We start from the raw sequence: 19668 nt of genomic DNA on the forward strand, positions 1-19668 counted from the left end.
GATCTCTTGGAAAACTCACTTTTACTTTGTATCTATGGTGTAGTGGTTATCACGTCCGCCTAACACGCGGAAGGTCCCAGGTTCGAGCCGTGGGAGATACATGTTTTGACCATCGTGATTGGACATTAAAATAAGCTAGATCTCCTGGAAAACTCACTATTACTACGTATCTATGGTGTAGTGGTTATAACGTGCTCCTAACACGCGGGATGTCCTATGTTCGAGCCCTGATAGATACATATTTTTACCATCGTGATTGGGCATAAAAATAAGCTAGATCTCTTGGAAAACTCACTATTACTACGTATGTATGGTGTAGTGGTTATCACGTCCGCCTTGCACGTGGAAGGTCCCAGTTTCGAGCCCTGGTAGATACAACGAAATTAATTTTAATAACCTCTGCTTTTAATTCTTAAATTAAATTAATGTGAGGCTGAAAAGTTGGACTTCTTTGGTCTTGTAGGTATCTATGGTGTAGTGGTTATCACGTCCGCCTAACACGCGGAATGTCCCAGGTTCGAGCCCTGATAAAGACATGTTTTAACCGTCGATATTGGGCATAATAATAAGCTAGATCTCTTGGAAAACTCACTTTTGCTACGTATCTATGGTGTAGTGGTTATCACGTCCGCCTAACACGCGGAAGGTCCCAGGTTCGAGCCGTGGGAGATATATGTTTTGACCATCGTGATTGGACATTAGAATAAGCTAGATCTCTTGGAAAACTCACTTTTACTACGTATCTATGGTGTAGTGGTCATCACGTGCGCCCTACACGCGGGATGTCCTAGGTTCGAGCCCTGATAGATACACGTTTTTACCATCGTGATTGGGCATAAAAATAAGCTATATCTCTTGGAAAACTCACTATTACTACGTATGTATGGTGTAGTGGTTATCACGTCCGCGTTACACGCGGAAGGTCCCAGGTTCGAGCCCTGGTAGGTACAACGGAATTAATTTTAATAACCACTGCTTTTAATTCTTAAATTAAATGAATGTGGGGCTGAAAAGTTGGACTTCTTTGGCCGTGCACGTATCTAGGGTGTAGAAGGTCCCAGGTTCGAGCCCTGATAGAGCCATGTTTTAACCGTCGGGATTGGGCATAAAAATAAGCTATATCTCTTGGAAAACTCACTTTTACTACGTATCTATGGTGTAGCGGTTATCACGTCCGCCTAACACGCGGAAGGTCCCAGGTTCGAGCCGTGGGAGATACATGTTTTGTAGAGGACTGCAAAGGCTTTGGGAAAACTCCAACTCCATAGAAAGCCAAGGGACTCCCTCATTTTTGGTCGGAGTTGGAGTTGGGTAAAATAAATAATTTGGCTTTGGGTGGCTTTGGGAATATTATCTCTGAAATGGAACGGAGTCGGAAGGGAGTGGAAATATTTCGAAAACTTATACGGGAGTCGGTCGGGACTGGATTGTTGTTGGATTCAGGTGGCTTTGGCTGGCGTTGGCATTTATAGTATCCAAATGGAGTTGGTGGCATTGGGAGCCAGCCTTATTTTATTCAACCGGAGTTGGGTGGCATTAGTTATATTAGTAAATTTTTCCTCTTTGAATTTCCCACGCGGTTGTTTTTGCGCCAAGCGGGATGCATGAAGTTCAACCCCACACAGACGGCACATGACGGTCGCGGCTGGTACAGCCGTCCCTCCGCAAAAAAATCAAATTCATTGCTGTGTGAGAGAAAACGAAACTAAAACTATTTGTTCTTTTTAAGATAGAGAGTCATAAATTTTTCCGTCGCCTTAGATTAAACGTAAAAAGGAAAACTACAATTATAAACAATGTTCGAGTTTATAATAAAAATAATTGAAAAAATGCAGTGGGATAACGTTGGAAAACCTTCATAATATATAAGTTCATAATATACCACAGGGCCGGCTGGGAAACGTTGGGGTAAATATAAATGAAAATTGGTTAGGTTAAATGCTATAGCGTTTGGAATAAGAAAGTTTGTTGAAGCTCTCATTGGCTTTGGCAGAGATGGGAAAACTTGTCGGATATCTCATTAGTTTGGTCAAGGATTAGAAAACTTGTCACATATCTCATTGGCTTTGGCAGGGATTATTAGAAAACTTGTCGGATTTCTCATTGGCTTTGGCAGGGATTAGAAAAATTGTCAAATTTCACATTGGCTTCGGCAGGGATTGGAAATATTATTGAATTTATCAATTGGCTTTGGCAGGGATTGGAAATATTATTGAATTTATCAATTGGCTTTGGCAGGGATTGGAATTCGTGTGAAACTTCACAATTGGCTTTGGCAGGGATTCAAAAATGAAATGAACTTTAGTGTGGCGTTAGGGAGGAGTTGAAAATATAACAATGGCGTTAGGGTGGCAGTGGCGTTTGTGAAAATTTTACCATGGGAGTTGGCAGGCTTTGGGAATGACTTTTTTCAGTTTGCAGCCCTCTAATGTTTTGACCATCGTGATTGCTATTGTTTCTGCATGCATGGCCTTCCTCTATTGTTTCATTTATAAATGGGCTAAACTTTCTTATAGCTTAGTCGCTGCCTAGTAAGAAAAGCAAGAAACGCTCAAAGCTTTCGCTAATGCATGTTTGGAGGCCCTACTCATGTTTGCGTCTGTTTGGCAAATAATGACTGAAGATGAAAGGGCTAGGAATGAATAAGAAAAGCTAAGGTTTGAAAATAAAGGGTTTAGACTGTAAACCGAGAGTATTCATCATGACCGAAGTGAAAAATTGCAGCCTGAAAATTATGACTAGTTTAGTTTTTTGAAGACATGCTCAAGCGAAGCATGTTCTACTTTACTGTAGATAATATTATAAATGCCATGATAGGTTGTTTGAATAACGTCTCCCTGTATTTCGATTATTTTCAATGCTCAATTTGGCATGCACTTTCTTCATGATGGCATGAACTCTCTTTGATTATTGTATTCTCCTTTGTGATTTTATAGTACTCATTGTAGATATTCTATTAATGCATGCATTGAATAATTTATTAGATAGACTTCATAACATTTTTTAAATTATTTGGATTTTTGTTATCATTGACTGTTATTAAAAGGTGTTGTGAGCCTGTGTGGATAGTGCTTGTCATCCTCATAGAGCTAAGTGGAGCCGGGGAGGGGTTTAAAAAAGAAGAAAAAGTCTGTTACCGCCTTTAATGCTTTAAAACCGTAAATGGCATGTTTTTAATCTGTTCACATTAGATTTATGTTGATGTCTAGCCTTTACTCAAGATGACATTATTTATAACCAGCATGCCAGCACCCAATCAGTCCCGATACACTCTCAAACCCAAAAATTCAGCAATGCATTTTCCACACGTATTAAACTTTACATATTTCTGACTGTCAAGAGTTCATTGCTCTTTTCTGTGGCATGATTGCAGTTTACATCCTCCGAAGTCTTCATGACCACATACCTATTTGAAAAATAACTTAACTATTATATTGTCATTCATTAGACCTATTCAGATTTACCATATCCATATTAAGAGAAACAAAGAGGTGATTATACCAATTGTTGCATACTGAAATGCTTACTTTTCAAGGAACTGTTCATTGGGAAGGTGTAAATATGGTTACTGGTTATGTTTTATTAGTTTTGTCGATTTGCAATTGTAAAGCGCTAAGCGGGTGATCCGCGACTTCCAGTGTTAGTTGCGAGGCGCAAATGGCTTGACACTCAGTGTCTGGATAAGCTTGTTCGTCAGCAGTTGGAAGATATACCTCGTCTGAGAGAGGAAAGGATAAATATTTATTAAAGGGTAAGGGTGTATCTTGCTCAACAACACACCATTCCACGAGAATATGATAAGTAGAGATGGGCCGATACCGTAGCCATATCGGTATCGGTACCGATATTTGGCTTTAACCGATATATCGGTATCGGTTAAAAATGAACCGATATTTCTACCCGATATTTTTTGAAGAAAATAAATACTTATGTTGAGAGTAGATGGCGCCATAAGACCTAAACTCTGAGACAGCACAGTTTTTCATCTATTTTTGGATAACGTAACTTGTGTCTAAAATGGGTTTTTTCGTATGATAAGCCAGTTTTATAGTTTCAAGTACCGAAATTGGATCGAGAATCATCTATAGAGATGGGCCGATACCGATACCATATTGGTATCGGTTTGATATCGGTTTAATCGAAGGATCGGGTAAAATATCGGTATCGGTACGTATCGGTTTCCCAAGTATCGGATCATATCGGTATCGGTTTAAACTGGTATCGGCCCATCTCTAATGATAAGTGCGAAATTGTTAGTGCCACAAGAGCATGAACGAATCATGGAGTTGCTCTTGCGATTTTGGTCATGCTAAGCTCAAATAAGGCTTTAATCATTCAGTTACCACGGGCGATCAGCCCTCTCACTTTTTTAACTGCAATGACTTCTATACAGCGATCGACAGTTGCCACACAATATGAATAAGTAATAAATAATAAAAGAAATAAATTAAATGGTGTGTTTTTATTTAAATCGGATTTTTAAGGGGGAAAATTAAAGAGTTTAGTTGAATACTTCATAAATTAATTAATCCTTCATAAATTAATTAATCCTTCATAAATTACACTCACCACTTTACTCGACACGTTGATCAACGTCGGGAGGTTGATAGAAAGTGTTGAAATGTCGTCTGCTGTAAAGCCGCATTTTCATAGAAGCTAGAAGCGTGAAAAAAACGCGCGAGAGCGAGAAAATGTCGCTAGAACTCAATCTTGCTTCTAGCTTTGGTATTTTCATTTTCGCTGGAAGCATATACTAGAAGCCAGAAAATGACAAACTAGAGCGAGAAAATGACGCTAGCTCCGATCTGTCTGAGACAGATATTTCTAGCGTCCCGCTTAGCAAGAAGCGAGATACTGCTGCCACGTGATGCATTTTTAACGAATCATAAGGACATAAACAAAGTGGGGTTTTCTTTACGTGGTTTCTCTGCATTTGGAAGCACGAGTTCAATGTCGGCATGATGGCGAGTAAGAAAAAGTTAAAGGGAGGGTGAAATCGAAAATCAAGTGAACTTTTTATCGATTATTCTACTAATTATAAGACTAATCAGCATAGTGAACCATCCAATAAATAACACCGAATGATTTAAAAATTCAAATAAGTTTAAAATATCATTTATAATTTTAAATAAGTACCTTTTACCAATTGCGTAACGCCCTGCCTTTTTATTAACAAAATCCTCGTGGCACGCTCCATGTCAAATGTTATTTATCGCGAGATTTGATAAAATTTGTGCGCGGTGTAAAAATCGTGGCGCAAGATGTGGAGCGTGCTACGATTTGAAATTAAATTTCAATCTAGGCCTAATTGTAATTTTAAAATCATTCAGTGTCATTTCTTGGATGTTTCTCTATGCAGATTGGTCTTATAATTAGGAGAGGAATAGATAGAAAATCACATGATTTTCCTCTTCATTACCCCTTTAAAAGAAAAGGTTTAACACGAAAGAGAAATAAATAAAAATATTTGAGAAGGAGACAATTATTAGTTTAGAGAAGGTTTATGGACAGAAAGTCGAAAGTTTATAGAAATAGGGAGATCAACGAAACGTGGGAGGAAATAAATTGCGAGAACGTGCTGTGTTTTTCTAGCGCAAGAGTTTGAAACCGCTACAGCAACACGCTACTCGCCAAGCGGGAAGCGAGAACGCAATTTCTAGCTTCTATGAAAATGCGACTTTAAGCATAAAAAAGGAGTAGAAAATGTAGTAGCAGACGCTTTGTCGAGGGCCCCGATAAACGTTTTAAGTATTAACTTTAGCTCCTCTACTTCAAATTCTACTAGTAACCAAGATCCAACTAGTAGTAGTACAAGTCAAAATTCTACCAGTGGTAGTAATTCAACTTCCTCTAGTGATTCTGTTGAAGGTCAGATTCGTCCTCCAGGTCCTAGAGCCTTATATTCAGTCTTTACAATAGAAGACGTAAGAAAATCTCAAAGGGAAGACCCCTTTGCTTCCCCTATTATTAATTCCTTGCAAGGACCTAACCCCGTTAGGCATAAACTTTTCGAATTAAGAAATGATCTTCTTTATAGAAGACCTTACAGGAACTATCCTGAAAAAATTTATTTACCTCCTCGTTTAAGGCTAGAAGCCACCCACTATCAGCTCACAGGGGCAAAGATAAGAATTTCAAGCAAAGTCTGAGAATTTGAAGACGGAAAAACTCACGGAAATTTTAAACATATTTTGGGTTTTTAGAACGTTTCGGAAAGGTGAGGGAATTTTAATAATTTAAACAAAGTCTGGGAAAAGTCAAGAAATTTAAAAATATGCCAAAAATCAAGGAATTTTAGGGTTTTTAAAAAAGTCTGAGAAGAGTTAAGGAACTTTAGGGTTTTAACCAAAGTCTGGGAAAAGTCTGGAAATTTTAAGAATTTAAAGAAAGTTGGATCAGACACCAAAATATCACAGCTCCTAAATGTCATCAATTACATGTTTACAAATATCACCTCAGATTAGATTTAAATCAATAACAGTTGCGCCGAAAACGTTAGGAATCCGCGATAAGTTTAAATAAGTATCTAACTCACATTTTTTTCGGGGCAATTACGATGCCCCGCCTGTTTGCCATTTCAACTAATTTTGATTTCCGATCGCTTTCGGTTTTGTCTACCTCTCCTTCCTTTACCTCCCACATAAAAATTTATAGTGACCTATGTCACCTGGCATCCTTGGAAAATTATTTTTTCATCCAGTTTTTGAAGCGTTTCCTCTGTTTTTGTGAGCTCCATTTTTCGAATCCTAAATCAATAAAGGAAAATTTTTTTTTTTAAGTTTAAAGTCATTACTTCCCAAGTATTTTTAAACTCGGCAACAAAATTAAGTGTTGTAAATTCTTTTCATACGCCGAAGTTTAAAAATAATTGAAAATCATGACATATTAATATTAAATTGTTTGTCACAGCACTTGACAAATTTTAACGAGTGGCTAAAAGTGCGCCTCTTTTTAGGATAGAATAATATTTTGGAAAAGGTGGCAATAAACAAGCTAATTAGCAATTATTTTGAAGTAAAACATACAATTTCGGAAAAGGGGGGAATTTATTCAGTTGATTTAACTTGATAATAACAAAAACAGGCGCGCATTTAGCCGCTCATCTTTTGTGGTGTGTCAAACCGAAAATAAATATCAATATGGAGTTGCCTTTCTTGTTATTAATAATCTAGGCTCTGTCTATATTATTGCGAAAACCATTGATTTTAAAGAAATAATTCTTCATTAAAGCCTTGCTTGAGTACATCTCCTATAGGAGAAGACAAAGACAAAACACCCTATGTAGACGCATGCATGGTAGATAAAGGATTCAGAATAGAGACTGAATGTTTATAAAAAGGTATTGAATTTTTCATGCCACCATTTCTGATAGAATCTAATCACTTTACGGAAACAGAATCACTCGATAACTTCAAAATAGTAAAAGCAAGAGTGCACATAGACAGTTTGATACAAAGATTAAAACGTTTTTCAATCTTTACTGAAAAACTGGATTGGGAGATGACGTCTTTCATTAACCCTATGTTTTTAATTGCAGCTGGTATTGTAAACTTGTCATCACCAATATTAGATAAAGTTAGATTTTAATAAAATGAATATTTGGTTTTTAAAAAATTATTTTAATTGTAACTCAGTTTTACAATTTTATAACACTAAACATGTTTTAACTTTTTTTGCTACAGTGACTAGTATGTCATTGAATTTCTTGCTTTAAGTGACCAAAACATTGTTCCAAATTTAAAAATGCCATATCCTGCCCAAACCTGTTTGTGATATTTTTTTCCTTAAAAATAAAATTGTCTCCTTACGCTTATAAATATGGAATCTGCGCGTTTCATTAACTCAGCGATTGAAATGGTGGATCCTTTTTTGACGAGTGGCTAAAAGTGCGCGAGGACACAAAGGAAAACGCTATAAGATTACTTTCCTAGTTTCAAACCTGGCCAAAAACTACCCTAATACATAGCTCAATCAGGGTTGCAACATATCAGGAAAAATAAGGAAAAATAAGGAAAAGTTCCGGAATTACAAAGTAGGGAATTTTAAGAATTTAAAGCAAAGTCTGAGAATTTGAAGACGGAAAAACTCACCGAAATTTTAAACATATTTTGGGTTTTTAGAACGTTTCGGAAAGGTGAGGGAATTTTAATAATTTAAACAAAGTCTGGGAAAAGTCAAGAAATTTTAGGGGTTTAAAAAATATGCAAAAAATCAAGCAATTTTAGGGTTTTTAAAAAAGTCTGAGAAAAGTTAAGGAATTTTAGGGTTTTAACCAAAGTCTGGGAAAAGTCTGGAAATTTAAGAATTTAAAGAAAGTTGGATCAGACACCAAAATATCACAGCTCCTAAATGTCATCAATTACATGTTTACAAATATAACCTCAGATTAGATTTAAATCAATAACAGTTGCGCCGAGAAACGTTAGGAATCCTCGATAAGTATTTAACTCACATTTTTTTCGGGGCAATTACGATGCCCCGCCTTTTTGCCATTTGAACAAATTTTGATTTCCGATCGCTTTCGGTTTTGTCTACCTCTCCTTCCCTTACCTCCCACATAAAAATTTATAGTGACCTATGTCACCTGGCATCCTTGGAAAATTATTTTTTCATCCAGTTTTTGAAACGTTTCCTCTGTTTTTGTGAGCTCTTCTTCCATTTTTCGAATCCTAAATCAATGAAGGAAAAATTATTTTTTTTAAATTTAAAGTCATTACTTCCCAAGTATTTTTAAACTCGGCAACAAAATTAAGTGTTGTAAATTCTTTTTATACGCCGAAGTTTAATAATAATTGAAAATCATGATATATTAATATTAAATTGTTTGTCACAGCACTTGACAAATTTTAGCGAGTGGCTAAAAGTGCGCCTCTTTTTAGGATAGAATAATATTTTGGAAAAGGTGGCAATAAACAAGCTAATTAGCAATTATTTTGAAGTAAAACATACAATTTTGGAAAAGGGGGAAATTTATTCAGTTCATTTAACTTGATAATAACAAAAACAGGCGCACATTTAGCCGCTCATATAAAAACTTGAAGGTCTTACCTTTGCTGGAAAATTTTGTTGACTTTGCTGGAAAATTTTGTTGAATTTGATGGAAAATTTTGAAATTGAAGTTAGGCCTAGCAATTTTGTCATTATTCCACTTACGGGTAAAAACCTGAAAAACGCACCAAAATATATGGGGAAAACTCAGGGAAATTCATGGATCCAGTTCCATATTCACATCATCTGGGCAGCTCGGGCCCTCCTCTACCTTCTCCTGAATTTTTTCTTTTTATTTCACCACTTTTTTAAAAATAAAACTTCATTAACATTAACTTATAGCTTTTTCCTTTGGGTCCTCGCGGAGCGCTCCCAACATATAACATTCAAATATATTCCAAAAGTTGAATGTTTATTGAAAACTGAAATAGTTGAGAATGTGTCCGAGTCGGGACCACCTCTGATAAAATAAAAGCAAAGTTGCATAGATTTTCGAACGCTTCTCAGACCATTCTTGAGCTCGACGTGCAATTTATGTATCTGTAACTGTATATCCTCTTAATTTTATGTAACTTACCTAACAAGTCATCAAATGAGCGGCTAAATATGCGCCTCTTTTTAGGATAGAATGTTTTGGAAAAGGTGGCAATAAACAAGCTAGTTAGCAATTATTTATAAAATGAAGCAACATTTTGGAATAAAATATACAATTTTGGAAAAGGGGGAAATTTATTCAGTTGATTTAATTTGATAATAACAAAAACAGGCGCACATTTACCCGCTTATAAATTTTAAAATTAGGGATAAAATGACGTTGCAGAAATTCTATTGGCTATCGCGAAAGAATGACGCGACACCTAGAAGTAGTTTTTGAAACTACTTTAACGGAGTATTTTTGATCTACGAAGGCGAAGCTGTATAGCCTGTATTGCGTGTAGCGAATGTATTATACAGTGACAGTATATATACACATTGAAATTGTATATTTCGTTAGGCTTAAGTTATCATATGAATCATTACATGGCGCCTAGCAAAAAGTATTGCTGTGTCCCACAGTGTAATTCTAGATTAAAACTAAATATCCCAGGGTTAAGTGTGCATTATTTTCCCAAAAGAAATCAAGTTGCGTAAACAGTGGCAACGCGTCCTAAAAATTGGAAAACATATTTCAAATCACATGGTTGTATGTAGTTTACGTTTCAAGAAGACTGATAACTTTTTTCCTGGTAAGTTTTTTTTTCAAGTATTAAGAATTGAAGAACGATATTTAATGTACTTGTTACTTCAGATATGCCGACAGGGAAAAGGAAAGTAAAGCTTGGAACTTCCCCTTTCCCAATGTTTGCCCATATTGACCGACGACAAAATTATTTCTGAAGATACCAGAAGGTTAATGGTTGGATGAAAAGGCTTGATAATCGACAAAGGAACTTTAAAAGCTATGCAAAACCTACAACTTATAGCCAGTCGAGTTCAGAAAGAGAAATAGAAGATGCCCCAGAATCCACAGACAAACAAGCATACATTGAATTTGGTTTGAATGCTCTCGCAACTGAGGTTTGTGAGACTTTGCATCAAGAGAGAAAAGACGTTTCAGTGCAAGTCAACACTTACGATTCTGAAACCTTTAATATTATGAATTCAGTTAAAACTGACACGGATTTAAGTCCTATGACCGGAATCTCCAATTTCAAATTATTTTACGCCATTGTGGAATCTTTGACAGTGTTAATAAATTTTAAAACTCAGATCCCAATAGAAGGACTTTCTCTTCTTGTTTTAACAAAAATTTAACTAAACTTGACGTACAGGGTTCTTTCTACTATGTTTAATATGTCTGAAACAAGTAGCCGCCGTTACTTTAAACAAACAGTGTTTATTGTCGCGCAAGTTTTTAAATGGCGCTCAAAGGAAGAAATCATTAATACCATGCCCCAATGTTTTAAAGGCTTTGAAAAAACTGTGGTGGTATTGGATTGTACTGAAATTCCAATACAGAAACCAAATTGTCTTAAATATAGAATCTTGTCTTATTCAAATTATAAATGTAGCCACACTCTTAAAATTTTGGTTGGCTGGTTTTATTTCTTTTTTCAGTAGAGCTTATGGAGGAAGAGCATCCAACAAAGTTATCACTTTGCACAGTGGAGTATTGGACAAATTAACACCCTATGTAGACGCATGCATGGTAGATAAAGGATTCAGAATAGAGACTTAATGTTTATAAAAAGGTATTGAATTTTTCATGCCACCATTTCTGATAGAATCTAATCAGTTTACGGAAACAAAATCACTCGATAACTCCAAAATATTAAAAGCAAGAGTGCACATAGACAGTTTGATACAAAGATTAAAACTTTTTTCAATCTTTAATGAAAAACTGGATTGGAAGATGACGTCTTTCATTAACCCTATGTTTTTAATTGCAGCTGGTATTGTAAACTTGTCATCACCAATATTAGATAAAATTAGATTTTAATAAAATGAATATTTGGTTTTTAAAAAATTATTTTAATTGTAACTCAGTTTTACAATTTTATAACACTAAACATGTTTTTACTTTTTTTGCTACAGTGACTAGTATGTCATTGAATTTCTTGCTTTAAGCGGCCAAGACATTGTTCCAAATTTAAAAATGCCATATCCTGCCCAAACCTGTTTGTGATATTTTTTTCCTTAAAAATAAAATTGTCTCCTTACGCTTATAAATATGGAATCTGCGCGTTTCATTAACTCAGCGATTGAAATGGTGGCTTCTTTTGTGGTGTGTCAAACAGAAAATAAATATCAATTTGGAGTTACCTTTCTTGTTATTAATAATCTAGGCTTTGTCTATATTGTTGCGAAAACCATTGATTCTAAAGAAAAAATTCTTCATTAAAGCCTTGCTTGAGTACATCTCCTAGACCTAGAGGAGACGAAGAGGGTGTTGGCGATCCGGTGGCAGACGAAGAGGGTGTTGGCGATCCGGTGGCAGACGAAGAGGGTGTTTGCGATCCGGTGGCAGGCGAAGAGGGTGTTGGCGATCCGGTGGCAGGCGCAGAGGGTGCTGGCGATACGGTGACTCGCATAGAGGGTGTTGGCGATCCGGTGGCAGGATAAGAGGGTGCTGGCGATCCGGTGGCAGGAGAAGAGGGTGCTGCCGATTCGGTGGCAGGCGAAGAGGGCGTTGGCGATCCGTTGGCAGGCGGGGAGGGTGCTGGCGATCCGGTGGTAGGATAAGAGGGTGCTGGCGATCCGGTGGCAGGATAAGAGGGTGCTGGCGATCCGGTGGCGGGATAAGAGGGTGCTGGCGATCCGGTGGCAGGCGTAGAGGGTGTTAGCGATCCGGTGGCAGGCGTAGAGGGTGTTGGCGATCCGGTGGCAGGCGAAGATGTTGGCGATCCGGTGGCAGGCGAAGAGGGTGTTAGCGATCCGGTGGTAGGAGAAGAGGGTGTGGGCGATCCGGTGACAGGCGAAGAGGGTGTTGGCGATCCGGTGGCAGGCGTAGAGGGTGTTAGCGATCCGGTGGCAGGCGTAGAGGGTGTTAGCGATCCGGTGGCAGCCGTAGAGGGTGTTAGCGATCCGGTGGCAGGCGTAGAGGGTGTTAGCGATCCGGTGGCAGGCGTAGAGGGTGTTGGCGATCCGGTGGCAGGCGAAGATGTTGGCGATCCGGTGGCAGGCAAAATGGGTGCTGGATATCCGGTGGAAGACAAAATTTGTGCTGGCTATCCGGTGGAAGACAATTTGTGCTGGCTATCCGGTGGAAGACAAAATTTGTGCTGGCTATCCGGTGTCAGGCGAAATGGGTGTTGGCGATGCGGTGGCGGGCGAAGAAGATGTTGGTGATGCGGTGGCGGGCGAAGAAGATGTTGGCGATGCGGTGGCGGGCGAAATGGGTGCTGGCGATGCGGTGGCAGATGAAATCGGTGCTGGCGAAATGGGTCTGGCGAACCGGTGGCAGGCGAAATGGGTGTTGGCGATCCGGTGGCAGGCGAAATGGGTGTTGGCGATCCGGTGGCAGGCAAAATGGGTGTTGGCGATCCGGTGGCAAGCAAAATGGAGGCTGGCGATCCGGTGGCAGGCAAAATGGAGGCTGGCGATCCGGTGACAGGCGAAGAAGATGTTGGTGATCCGGTGGCAGGCGAAGAAGATGTTGGCGATCCGGTGGCAGACGAAGAGGGTGTTGGCGATCCGGTGGCAGGCGAAGAAGATGTTGGCGATCCGGTGGCAGGCGAAGAAGATGTTGGCGATCCGGTGGCAGGCGAAGAAGATGTTGGCGATCCGGTGGCAGACGAAGAGGGTGTTGGCGATCCGGTGGCAGGCGAAGAAGAATTTGGCAATCCGGTGGCAGGCGAAGAAGATGTTGGCGATCCGGTGGCAGGCGAAGAAGAATTTGGCGATCCGGTTGGCGTCGAAGAAGATGTTGGCAATCCGGTGGCAGGCGAAGAAGATGTTGGCGATTCGGTGGCAGGCAAAATGGGTGCTGGATATCCGGTGGAAGACAAAATGGGTGCTGGCTATCCGGTGGAAGACAAAATGGGTGCTGGCTATCCGGTGGCAGGCGATGTGGGTGCTCTCTTTAGTCTCCTTTTTGCCTCGCGCCTTTTCTCTTTTTTTTTTGCTTGTTCACTTGCTGGTGGAGTTCTTCACCAGTTAATTTATTTGTTGGAATCTTCAATAGTAGCGTCATTGAAGAGAATTGGTGAGCATGTAATCATTCATCTTATAATTGAATTTGCGTCACTCGTTACTTGAAATTCTCCTTTACCGGGCCAAGGAGAATGGGTTACGGAGTCGTTTTGAAGAGTAGAAATCGTAGCTAGCTGTGATGTGAACTCCCACAACGGGTGAACGGGGTGCGTTGGAAAAGTGTAGATCGCATACTAGTAAAACGTTTACCCAAGTTCTACATTACCATAGAAACCAAACCTCTTGCCAGAACCCTGTAGCTCGCACCATCTAGTGCCGCGGTTTGGAGATTTAATGATAAAATAGAGAAAGGCTTAGTTTTGGCGGTTTTGGGTTTGGCAAGGTCTTCATCTGTCTTTGATTGAAAGTTTTTCCAACATATTTTTAATGTGAAAATGGGAAAATATTGTGTGTACAAAAGTTGTAAAAACTACAACACGTCAGATGAGTCCCGTAGTCAAAGCATAAAACCAAGGAAAAACTATTTCAAATGTATGCGGTGGCTTATGGCAATAAACCGTAAGGATATAAGAACTCATAATGATGTTAAGTCACATCATTATGTCTGCTCTATGCATTTTAATGGTGGGAATGGGCCCACAGATTATAATCCTGATCCAGGGAATAGTTTTAGTTGTAGTACTAAAATTACAATCATAACCATTTATGATAGGCGAACATTACTTTGGAAAGCAAATCTTATTCAAATTCTCAGCAAGCCCAAGGAACAGGTAAGTTTCCTAATAGTTAACCTGGGTTGTGCATATTTTAACAGGGTTCAAATTTTTCAAGTTGTTCGAAATTCAGCTTCAGGTGAAGCAAATCGGTTTTCCAAAAGTTATTGATGAGCGAACAATTGAAATTACTCCAAACCAAAAATCCAGGCCAAGAAAATGGCATCCAGCAATAATACAGTGGTGTATTTCGATAAAAGCTAGGTCTCCTTGTGCATACGAAGCCGTGCGTCAAGTAATTTCATTGCCTTCTCAGCGAACTCTTTATAAATACTCTGTGGACCTTACTACAAAAAGTGGATTTAACGATGCCAGTCTCTTGGAAATGAGAGGAAATATTGATATAGAAAATTTGGACGAACACCAAAAGTATTTCAAGTTAATCCTTCTCGAAATTCAAATAAAACAGGACCTGGTATTCAACAGCAGTACAGGAGAATTAATTGGAGCTGCAAATCTTAATGAATTCCGAAATAAAGTGATTGAATTAGAAAATAACATTAAAGGAAAGGTTGAAATTGTAAACATAAACTTGGCAAACCACATTCTTCAGTTCATGGTCAGATGACTGACGACCAATTTTAAATATTCATTCGCGTTTTTTCATTGTGGAAATCTACTCGCAGAAGAGTTATATTCCTTAATTTGGGAGGGGATCGAGAATTTACAGGTAGCGGGATTTCTAGTTATCGCTGTGGTATGTGATAAAGCTTCCACGAATATAAAATAAATTAAAATTTGTACGGAGATTGATAGAGAAGTAAACAATCACAGAGTGGGGTATAAAACCAAAAATCCTTTCAATTTGGTTGTATTTCGTGTCGGATGTTTGTCACATAAAACATCTAAAAATGGACTAAACAACAGTGGTAAAATGAAGAAACACAAAGATGGTTCAGTTAAACCAATCAGACTTTTTTTTAAATAAAATGGAAAACATTTGCAATGGCAGCATATAGTTGATGCTTATGAAATTGATTCAAAGTTCTTGCTAAGGTTAGCGCCTAAGTTGACATACAATCATGTGTATCCTAATGCACACAGTTGTATGAGAGTAAAGCTTTCAACCCAAATCCTGAGCAGTACTAGCGCCAACGCTGTCGAGCAATTGGTTGGAGATAAAGCGGAAGAGACTGTCAAGTTTTTAAGACTTTTTGACGCTTTTTTGACATCTTGAATATTTCTAACACCTACGCATTCTTTACAAAGAAGAAACCTGAATCAGAACCATTCAAGAACTTAACCGACATGCGTTTTAAGGTATTAAAGTACAAAAACTAACAAAATGTATAATTGCAGTAATTTTAAGAACTTTAAATTATTTCTAGTGGCTAGAGGATGATTTTCTTGGTTTCTCAGACGAATGGGAATCTGAAGTAAGCAAAATGGAACTTGAAGAAGATTTCGACAACAATAAAATAATACTTAGTAGGGAAGATCTTGAAGGTATAAGAATAACAGGTAAAATAAACTAGAATAATCCCAAACTGTTTAATAACTCTAACTCTCTTTAATTCTTTTAGTTTATTCAACTATAGAGATTGTAAAATTTTTGTTAGAAAAAGGAGCACCCTATGTATTAACAGCGAATTTAAATCAGGATTTGGTTGAAAACTATTTTGGACGTCAGAGAGGATCTTGTGGTTCTATGGAAAATCCCACTGTCACTCAATATGGGCAAGGGGCTAAAAGACTTAAACTCATGAAATCCTTAATACCTAAAGTTAAAAATGGAAATTGCACGCCAACCCAGAAAAAACGGTGTAACCGAAAAACAATTGCTTGTAAGGAACTCCAAGAAGAGCCACAAGATGTTGCATAAACCCATAATAATTCAGAAAATTTATTGGAGAAATAAATACATAAATACATCTATCAATCAATCAAGTTTTCTTTACTCTTAGTGAAAGGCTTATTTAAATTTCTGTGGGTTGGAGCTTTAAGCTCTTTCCGTATACCGCTGCTAGTTAAACTGTCCTTTTTTGCATTCTGGTATACATTTTTTATGCTTCTCGTTAATCCCTTCAAGTGACAGTTAATAAGAATACTAAAACATTTTTTCCTGACCGATTTCAAATTTTCCTTCTCATCCCCCATAGTTTTTCCCAATTTTCCATTATAAATATATCTTCCTCTAAAATATCAATGATCTTAGCATTTCTATTTTCATTGTCTCTTAAAGGTGCATCAGACTGCACAAAAGGAACTATCTTATCACAGATATATTTAAAAAATCATATGCGAGTTTTGACAAATATAACAACCCTCCTCTATCTTGAGTTGCAGTCCACTGGTGATATGCTTCGGTTGCATCACTCTTCTTAACTAAGCAGTTTCTTGAAAATTTTGGGCTTCCGTAGAGGCCAATTAATTGGTTCACTGTGTACCAGCGAATTTTTCTTTTTCCAAATATTTAGAAAATAATGTTCATTGAAAAGACGTTGAGCAAAAATTGAAGTCAATACACCCTGATCCTTTGGTCCAAGCATCCTAAATGGCTCCATATGTAAAAAGACCTTTTAAACTCCTCGGCAAATTCTCCGTTTGTAAAAAGTCCGTCTTTTACTATAAAATTTTCTTTATCTAAAAGGCCCGGTTTGTCATCCATAAAAACTGTTACAAAGTCCTTCTTGTGAAAGCTCTGTAATTTTACTTTTATTGATTTCTTCTAAAGCGGCCTAACACGAGAGATATTATTTTTAATTGGGGGCTAACATTATAACATGACACTAAGAACTTACAACAATTGGCTTCGGCCTCCCAACAAAAGTCACCTTTTGTAAATCTGAAGAACTACAAAGAATCGCCCCTAGATTTTCTTTTAAGTACTTTTCATCAAGTTTAATGCCTGAAAAAATAATAAAATATTATATTAGCACGCGCTTTATACAAATTTGTCAATAGATAGTTGGGTACTGGCAAGCTGGCTCCCAAGTTTTGTAAATATTCACTTACCTTCTTCAATCTTTTTTCGTTGGGCCTTTGTGGGTTTCTTTGAATTGTATTTTTTGATATAATTATGATCTAGCGAAATATCCATAATTACCCTTTTATTCTTGATTTTATTTAAGAGAAATCGGGTCTACATCTCCACTGGTAAGAAAAATGCACGTGTCACGGTCTCCTTGACAGACCAAGGGCCAAAATCGAACATTTTCCAACCGGTTTTAACATATGTTTTTTGTTATTATTTTTCTGGGGCGAGATGGCGCGAAGCAGTGTATCCAATGAATGACGTCATATTTTTTACCAGGATATTCCCCCGTTTTCGAGCCCCCCTGACCATTACGGACAGGGAGAGGGAAAGGCTTTACAAAACAACTCTGTACCCAGGGACAGGCTCCAACGATCCCCGTTGGCTTCCAGCAGCCCCTTTTATCGGAATTGTGTAATATAATTGTAAATTTTAACCTTTAAGCAATAAATGATTTATACCACGGGCCTTCTTAGTGAAAGGCAGATATCCTAGCCACTAGACCATATCGGATCTGCTTGGGTTTTCACAATTGAGCTTCTTGTATCGTTTCATAATAATGGTTTTTAGAAAACTGACCACCGATACCGGGAATTGAACCCGGGCCTTCTGGCTGAATGCCAGATATCCTAGCCACTAGACCATATCGGATCTGTTTGGTTTATCACAATTGAGCTCCTAGTATCGTTGATTAATAAAATTTATAGAAAACTGGCCTCCGATACCTGGAACTGAACCCGGGCCTTCTGGGTGAGAGCCAGATTTCCTATCCAATAGACCATATCGGATCTGCTTGGGTTTTCACAATTGAGCTCCTAGTATCGTTTCTTAATAAAGTTTTTAGAAAACTGACCTCCGATACCGGGAATTGAACCCGGGCTATCTGGCTGAATGCCAGATATTCTATCCACTAGACCATATCGGATCTGTTTGGTTTATCACACTTGATCTCCTAGTATCGTTTCATAATAAAGTTTTTTTTAGAAAACTGACATCCGCTACCGGGAATTGAACCCGGGCTTTCTGAGTGAAAGCCAGATATCCTAGCCACTAAACCACATCGGATCTGCTTGGATTTCACAATTGAGCTTCATGTATCGTTTCAAAATAAAGTTTTTTAGAAATCTGACCTCCGATACCGGGAATTGAACCCGGGTCTACTGGGCAGTGGTGGGAATTTGGCGATTTCTTCCCTAAACCAACCTTCCCCTTCTTTGACGCAGAGGGCGACACCGGCAAATCCCGCTTCACCTTCTCAGAAGCTTTTTGAAAAATTCTCTCCTCTCCCTTCTCCGTTCAAGAGTAGGGGTGTTGGAGAGAAGAAAGGGGTGAGTAACTCAGACAGGCTGAAGGTCTAGGGTTCGAAGTGGTATTCCCCCTTCTCAACTGTAGGTTTCCCCCATTAGAAGAAAATTTTTCCTTCTTTGTAAAAGAAGGCGCTTGCCTCGGAAGGAAAGTTTACCTTCTTTAGAAGGAAACCTACTATAGTTGGACGAAAGATTCCTAGAGAGGGGACAGCGCCTTCTTTTTCGAGAAGATCTCCTCTCTCGGAACCCAATCTTCCTTCTTTGGAAGGGAAGGCCAATGTTTAAGAAGGTAAAGGAAAGAAGAATATTTTAGATATGAAAGATTTTTTAATCTCAGAAAATTAACATTAATTTTTAAGGCAAAATAAATTAATTAAACTACAGTAAAAATTAAAAATATATAAATATATTACAATTATAAACAATATTTAATAACACATTTCACTTCAAAAAATTTGTTTCACGGGATGCACGATGGTGGCACTGGTAAGGCGACCATGAGATATAGGATAGATAGGGTCATTCAATCATAGAAATATTGAAGTGTAAATGCTCCAATAGAGCTGTGGTACTACAAAATGTCTCTTGACGTCTCACCCTCATATCTCTTACCTCAGTTTTTGACTTTTGTAAGAAAAAATAATATTTTCCCCGGAAGGGGGATATCAATAAAGTAAGAGATAGAGTGTTATGACCATGGATAAAGAATGCGCGTGAGTAAATTGTTTTCACTCTACAGGATAGGCAAATCCCTATCTCGAACGACAGCTTATTCTGGATATACTCTGTTACAACATCGATTGTCAGCACGAGCAAACCTAGGTCTCTACGTAACCTAGCTTTGTGCGTGCTGACAAGAGACGAAAAACTTCAGGATCTTCAGGATTTAAAATATCCGCGAGTTTTTTTAGTTCGTGGGCACGGACCTCTATGCCTAATTTTCAAATACCTATGAAATTACTTACTCTCTAATGAAAACATGTGTACTTGTCTT

The 19668-nt window shown here is 38.2% G+C and overlaps 1 non-coding gene across 1 annotated transcript; it reads left to right on the forward strand.

Moving 5' to 3' along the window:
- Positions 1-304: 304 nt before the first annotated feature.
- TRNAA-UGC (transfer RNA alanine (anticodon UGC)) lies at positions 305-377 on the forward strand. Its single transcript has one exon. It is a non-coding gene; the product is annotated as a tRNA-Ala (tRNA).
- The last annotated feature ends 19291 nt before the right edge of the window (positions 378-19668 follow it).

This window comes from Phalangium opilio, unplaced genomic scaffold (genome assembly GCF_054372755.1).
Source record: "Phalangium opilio isolate 3A_F unplaced genomic scaffold, DU_Popi_V2 ptg000061l_1, whole genome shotgun sequence".
In the NCBI taxonomy this organism is placed as follows: domain Eukaryota; kingdom Metazoa; phylum Arthropoda; class Arachnida; order Opiliones; family Phalangiidae; genus Phalangium; species Phalangium opilio.